Source organism: Phyllobates terribilis, unplaced genomic scaffold (genome assembly GCF_046119375.1).
Source record: "Phyllobates terribilis strain yellow unplaced genomic scaffold, ASM4611937v1 Scaffold_216__1_contigs__length_3321164, whole genome shotgun sequence".
Taxonomy (NCBI): domain Eukaryota; kingdom Metazoa; phylum Chordata; class Amphibia; order Anura; family Dendrobatidae; genus Phyllobates; species Phyllobates terribilis.
In genome coordinates, this window is record NW_027362976.1 from 2,833,180 (window position 1) to 2,839,840 (window position 6,661).

The 6,661-nt window shown below is 42.5% G+C and overlaps 1 long non-coding RNA gene across 1 annotated transcript; it reads left to right on the plus strand.

The window, feature by feature from the left end:
- The first annotated feature begins 5,308 nt into the window (after positions 1 to 5,308).
- Positions 5,309 to 6,414, plus strand: LOC141214178 (uncharacterized). Its single transcript, XR_012283460.1, has 3 exons — positions 5,309 to 5,414; positions 5,531 to 5,745; positions 6,147 to 6,414. It is a non-coding gene; the product is annotated as an uncharacterized lncRNA (long non-coding RNA).
- The last annotated feature ends 247 nt before the right edge of the window (positions 6,415 to 6,661 follow it).

Consider the following 6,661-nt stretch of genomic DNA (forward strand, 5'->3'; position numbering starts at 1 on the left):
ACATGATATATAGACAAGTCCCCCACACACAGCATACGGTATATAGACAAGTCCCCCACACACAGCATACGGTATATAGACAAGTCCCCCACACACAGCATACGGTATATAGACAAGTCCCCCACACACAGCATACGGTATATAGACAAGTCCCCCACACAGCATACGGTATATAGACAAGTCCCCCACACACAGCATACGGTATATAGACAAGTCCCCCACACACACAGCATACAGTATATAGACAAGTCCCCCCCACACAGCATACGGTATATAGACAAGCCCCCCCCCCCACACATGATATATAGACAAGTCCCCCACACACAGCATACGGTATATAGACAAGTCCCCCACACACAGCATACGGTATATAGACAAGTCCCCCCCCCCCACACATGATATATAGACAAGTCCCCCACACACAGCATACGGTATATAGACAAGTCCCCCACACACAGCATACGGTATATAGACAAGTCCCCCACACACAGCATACGGTATATAGACAAGTCCCCCCCACACAGCATACAGTATATAGACAAGTCCCCCACACACAGCATACAGTATATAGACAAGTCCCCCACACACAGCATACGGTATATAGACAAGTCTCCCCACACACAGCATACGGTATATAGACAAGTCTCCCCACACACAGCATACAGTATATAGACAAGTCCCCCACACACAGCATACGGTATATAGACAAGTCCCCCACACACAGCATACGGTATATAGACAAGTCCCCCACACACAGCATACGGTATATAGACAAGTCCCCCACACAGCATACGGTATATAGACAAGTCCCCCATACACAGCATACAGTATATAGACAAGTCCCCCACACACAGCATATGGTATATAGACAAGTCCCCCATACACAGCATACGGTATATAGACAAGTCCCCCACACACAGCATACGGTATATAGACAAGTCCCCCACACACAGCATACGGTATATAGACAAGTCCCCCACACACAGCATACGGTATATAGACAAGTCCCCCCCACACAGCATACAGTATATAGACAAGTCCCCCACACACAGCATACGGTATATAGACAAGTCCCCCCCACACACCATACAGTATATAGACAAGTCCCCCACACACAGCATACGGTATATAGACAAGTCCCCCACACACAGCATACAGTATATAGACAAGTCCCCCCCACACAGCATACAGTATATAGACAAGTCCCCCACACACAGCATACGGTATATAGACAAGTCCCCCATACACAGCATACAGTATATAGACAAGTCCCCCACACACAGCATACGGTATATAGACAAGTCCCCCACACACAGCATACAGTATATAGACAAGTCCCCCACACACAGCATACGGTATATAGACAAGTCCCCTACACACAGCATACGGTATATAGACAAGTCTCCCCACACACAGCATACAGTATATAGACAAGTCCCCCACACACAGCATACGGTATATAGACAAGTCCCCCACACACAGCATACGGTATATAGACAAGTCCCCCACACAGCATACGGTATATAGACAAGTCCCCCATACACAGCATACAGTATATAGACAAGTCCCCCACACACAGCATATGGTATATAGACAAGTCCCCCATACACAGCATACGGTATATAGACAAGTCCCCCCCCCCCCGCACACGATATATAGACAAGTCCCCCACACACAGCATACAGTATATAGACAAGTCCCCCACACACACAGCATACGGTATATAGACAAGTCCCCACACAGCATACGGTATATAGACAAGTCCCCCCCACACACAGCATACGGTATATAGACAAGTCCCCCACACAGCATACGGTATATAGACAAGTCCCCCATACACAGCATACAGTATATAGACAAGTCCCCCACACACAGCATATGGTATATAGACAAGTCCCCCATACACAGCATACGGTATATAGACAAGTCCCCCCCCCCCCGCACACGATATATAGACAAGTCCCCCACACACAGCATACGGTATATAGACTGTGTTCCAAATTATTATGTAAATAATATTTTCTCAGATTTTCCCAAATTTCCTATATGAATAGCAGTCATTGTAATTTTCCAGTCAAATAACTATTAGAGTACAATTGAAAGGTTTTTGTACAAACTGCCTATGATAACAGGATATTTTAAAAAAAATAAAAAACTCAAACTGCACTCAAAATGCATGTTCCAGATTATTATGCACAGCAGAGTTTTCAACCTTTTCATTTTAATAAAGAACAAAAAAATGGTCATTTTTGAAATTATAAGCATTAGCAGGTTATTACAAACTGAAATCAAACAGTTTTCAACCCAAAACTTTATTCTAGGTGATGTTACATTTGCACATAGGACCCCTTGTTCGAAAGGAGCTTCTGAACTCTCTCGTCCATTGAATTTGTCAGGTTTTGGATGGTTTCTGCTTCAATTGTTTTGCATGAGGACAGAATACCCTCCCAGAGCTGTTGCTTAGATGTGAACTGCCTCCTGCCATCATAGACACTCCTTTTAATGATGCTCCAGAGGTTCTCAATGGGGTTGAGGTCAGGGGAGCATGGCGGCCACACCATAAGTTTGTCCCCTTTTATGCCCATAGCAGCCAGAGATGCAGATGTGTTATGTGCAGCATGAGACGGGGCATTATCATGCATGAAATGATCTTGCTGCGGAATGCACGGTTCTTCTTCTTGAACCATGGCAGGAAGTTCTGTTTGAGAAACTCAACATACATTATGGAGTTCATCTTTACCCCTACAGGGATCCTAAAGGGGCCGACAATCTCTCTCCCCATGATTCCAGCCCAAAACATTACGCCACCTCCTCCTTGTTGGCGCCGTAGCCGTGTTTGCATGGGGTGTCCATCAACCAGCCATCCTCCACTCCATCCATCTGGACCATCGAGATCATTTCATGCATGATAATGCCCCGTCTCATGCTGCACATAACACATCTGCATCTCTGGCTGCTATGGGCATAAAAGGGGACAAACTTATGGTGTGGCCCCCATGCTCCCCTGACCTCAACCCCATTGAGAACCTCTGGAGCATCATCAAAAGGAGTGTCTATGATGGGAGGCAGTTCACATCTAAGAAACAGCTCTGGGAGGGTATTCTGTCCTCATGCAAAACAATTGAAGCAGAAACCATCCAAAACCTGACAAATTCAATGGACGAGAGAGTTCAGAAGCTCCTTTCGAACAAGGGGTCCTATGTGCAAATGTAACATCACCTAGAATAAAGTTTTGAGTTGAAAACTGTTTGATTTCAGTTTGTAATAACCTGCTAATGCTTATAATTTCAAAAATGACCATTTTTTTGTTCTTTATTAAAATGAAAAGGTTGAAAACTCTGCTGTGCATAATAATTTGGAACATGCATTTTGAGTGCAGTTTGAGTTTTTTATTTTTTTAAAAAAACTGTTATCATAGGCAGTTTGTACAAAAACCTTTCAATTGTACTCTAATAGTTATTGGACTGGAAAATTACAATGACTGCAATTCATATAGGAAATTTGGGAAAATCTGAGAAAATATTATTTGCATAATAATTTGGAACACAATGTAGACAAGTGCATAGCTGTGCTAGGGTAGGAGTGGGAGGAGCCTTCCTTCTCTTGTCAGTGCTGGCCCTGCAGTGGGGCCCACCGGGGAATTCCCCAGCAGGCCAGTCCGAGCCTGGTCACATGCTGACTAGAGTCTCAGACACCTCTCTGAGTAGCCCACTGATAGAAGTGGATGAGAATCTAGTCGGCATTTGACCTCAACTATTACATCATAACACCGGCTTTATCTTTTTAAAGCTTTCTAACCTTTACTCACTTTATGAATCAGCCATAGATAAAACTCAATAAGGATGGGTTGCTACTGTGTGCAATTTGCCAGCCAGCCCAGAACAGCGGTGACCTGAGCCGACAGCAGCGACTTGAGTAGACTGTGGCCACCTGAGCCAACAGCGGCATTTAAATTGCGCCATCGCCAGGAAATGGATGACAATGGCAGTCAGGGGAATGGTGAAGGCCTGCATGGCTGCCATCTTGGTACTCCTGTGAAGTTCATCCACAGTCTGGATTTAATCTTATAAACTGTATACTGCATTACTAGAGGATTACTGTATATAGAATAAGCAGTCAAGAGATCGCAGGTTCAAGTGCCCTAAGGGGACATAAAAAAATAAAGTAAAAAGTTTTATAAAGGAAAAAAAATAAACAAAAATGTTAAATCACCCCTTTTTTCCGAGGTAAAAAAAAAAGAAAATAAAAAAGAAACATTTTATATTGTCGTGTCTGTAAAAGTCCGACCTATCAAAGCCCAAATTATTTAAACCACACGTTAAATAGCGGAAAAATAAATGAAGAAGCCAGAATTGCCGTATTATGGTGTCACCAAACAGTAATAAATAACCCGGTATTGTGTCACCATTTTGTGAGACCCGGCATTTGTTCCATGTTTCTGCTGATGAATCTGGGCGAGGTTCGCTTTCTGCTCGCCGACCTGCGGGGGTTATTGATGCCATTCTCTGCTGTCTACAAACTTTTCATCTCTTTTTGATGCATTTTTTGGGAGGTAAAATTACCCAAAAAGAAAAAAAAAACTGGGGTGTTTAGATTATCTTTGCTGTTGGGCATTTGCTGTAGGGGTTAATATATTTATGATTTGATAGATCGGACTTTTTGTCAGTGTGTCAATACTAAATAAATAAATATATATATATAATCGTTTAGTCTTGTTTTGTTTTGACAAATGGAGGGAGGAAATTTAAAAGGATTTTTTTTTATATATAAATTTTAATTTTAATACTTTTCTATCACATTATTTTTTGGTCCCGTTGGGCAACTTGAACCAAAAATCCACAACTCATTGGAATTGCGACACTTAACACTAGAACTACTGATAGATTCATTTTGACTCCTTTCGTTTTTTATTTCTCTTCTGTGACTACATTTTTCAGAATTCCGGCTTGAAACTCGGTGACTTTTCCTCAAATATGATGTGAAAAAAGATTTTGGGAGAATAAATAATTTTGGTGAAAAATTTGCGCGTTTTTTTCAAAATTTACCAAGAACTACTGAAGGGAGTCATTTTGACTCCTTACTATATTTTGAGGTCCTTTTGTCACTAAATGTTGCTATAAAGTTTTGTGCATAATTTTTTCACTCTGTCTTATTTACCCTGATGTTCATATAGATGTAGTTCAATTTACATGTCAACTTTTCACATTTTCCTTGTGTTTTACCTGCTTGTATTACCGTGTAATGCTGAACAAAATAGCTTGTTTACTCTAGGCTCTTATCTTATGCTAATGAAGGGTGGTGTTTTTCTAAGGTCCTAGCAGGAGACAGTATTCTGGATAGTAACTTTACTTTCAGTTCAGCTGAAGAGACAAAGAGAACAGACGCAGACATACGAGCTCTGAAGACTCATACAGGTATGAATTGTTATGAAATAGTTTAGCTGTCTGTCAACTGATTCAGCCCACCTACTTTTGAAGGTGGCAGAACAGTTATTATTTCTTTTAGTTTTCATTTCATTTCTATTTTTCAGCAGGGAACTATATAGAATTATGGAATTTGTGAGGAATATGGAGAGAAGACATTTGATAAAGCCTCAGGATATTCTGGCTACTTTGCAATCCATACCGGAGGATGAATCGGAATCCGAATTGCAGGAACATGTATTTGATTCTGACAGTGATGAAGATTTCATTCCTCAGAACATATCAAGTGAATCTGAAGACTCAGAAGGAACAAATCCAGAAGGTAAGTAGTTATGTGTATTTATTTGTTCTTCCACACACTGAGTTAGGGCCTGTGCACACTAGCAGAATTCTGGCTGAATAGCCATCTGGATATTCTTGCCGCAATACAGGCCGTACCTGCCCGCTCATGCCTGAAGCTCCGCTTCGAACCCCGGGCTGGAGCCGCTGTCAGGGACAGAGCAGCGCTTGCTTACGCGCGAGCACGGCTCCGTCCCAGACAGCGGCTCCAGCCCGGGGTTCGGAGCGGAGCTTCAGGTATGAAACTCCGCTCTGTACCTGAGTGGGCAGGTACGGGCCGGATTGTGGTGAGAATATCCGGTCGGATATTCCGCCACTAATCCAGCCAGTGTGCACGGACCCTTACAAAACAAAAATTCTAAATATTCATCAACTTTTTTACAGATATTCCAAGCACATCAACTGGGGATCGGGCTCATGCAGTTATGTTGCCTCGTGACCATCCTCCTGGTCGTGGACAGAAAAAATCAGCAAAACGTCCCAGAAATGAAAGAACAACAGATAACGATGGCGGCGAAGGTAATGCAACAACAAACACCAGAGAAGGCGAATCTGAAGGAATACTAGTTTCAGCGGATGGTATTCAATGGAAACCTGTTGAAATTGGAGAACACTTGCCTGGTAGGCGTGACAGCCAAAATATTCTTCGAGAAGCACCTGGCCCTACAGGATACGCCAGAAGAAATATCATTATCGATAGTCCTTTGAGCGCATGGCGTTTATTTTTTGATTCATATATATTGACACATATAAAGAACTGTACGCTTGCAGAAGCATGCAGGAACAATAATTTACAGTTTACTCTATCTGATGAGGAGCTAGATGCATTCATTGCGATATTCTATGCTCGTGGAATATCTGGCACGAACCGTCACTCGATTAGCAGTATTTGGTGTAAT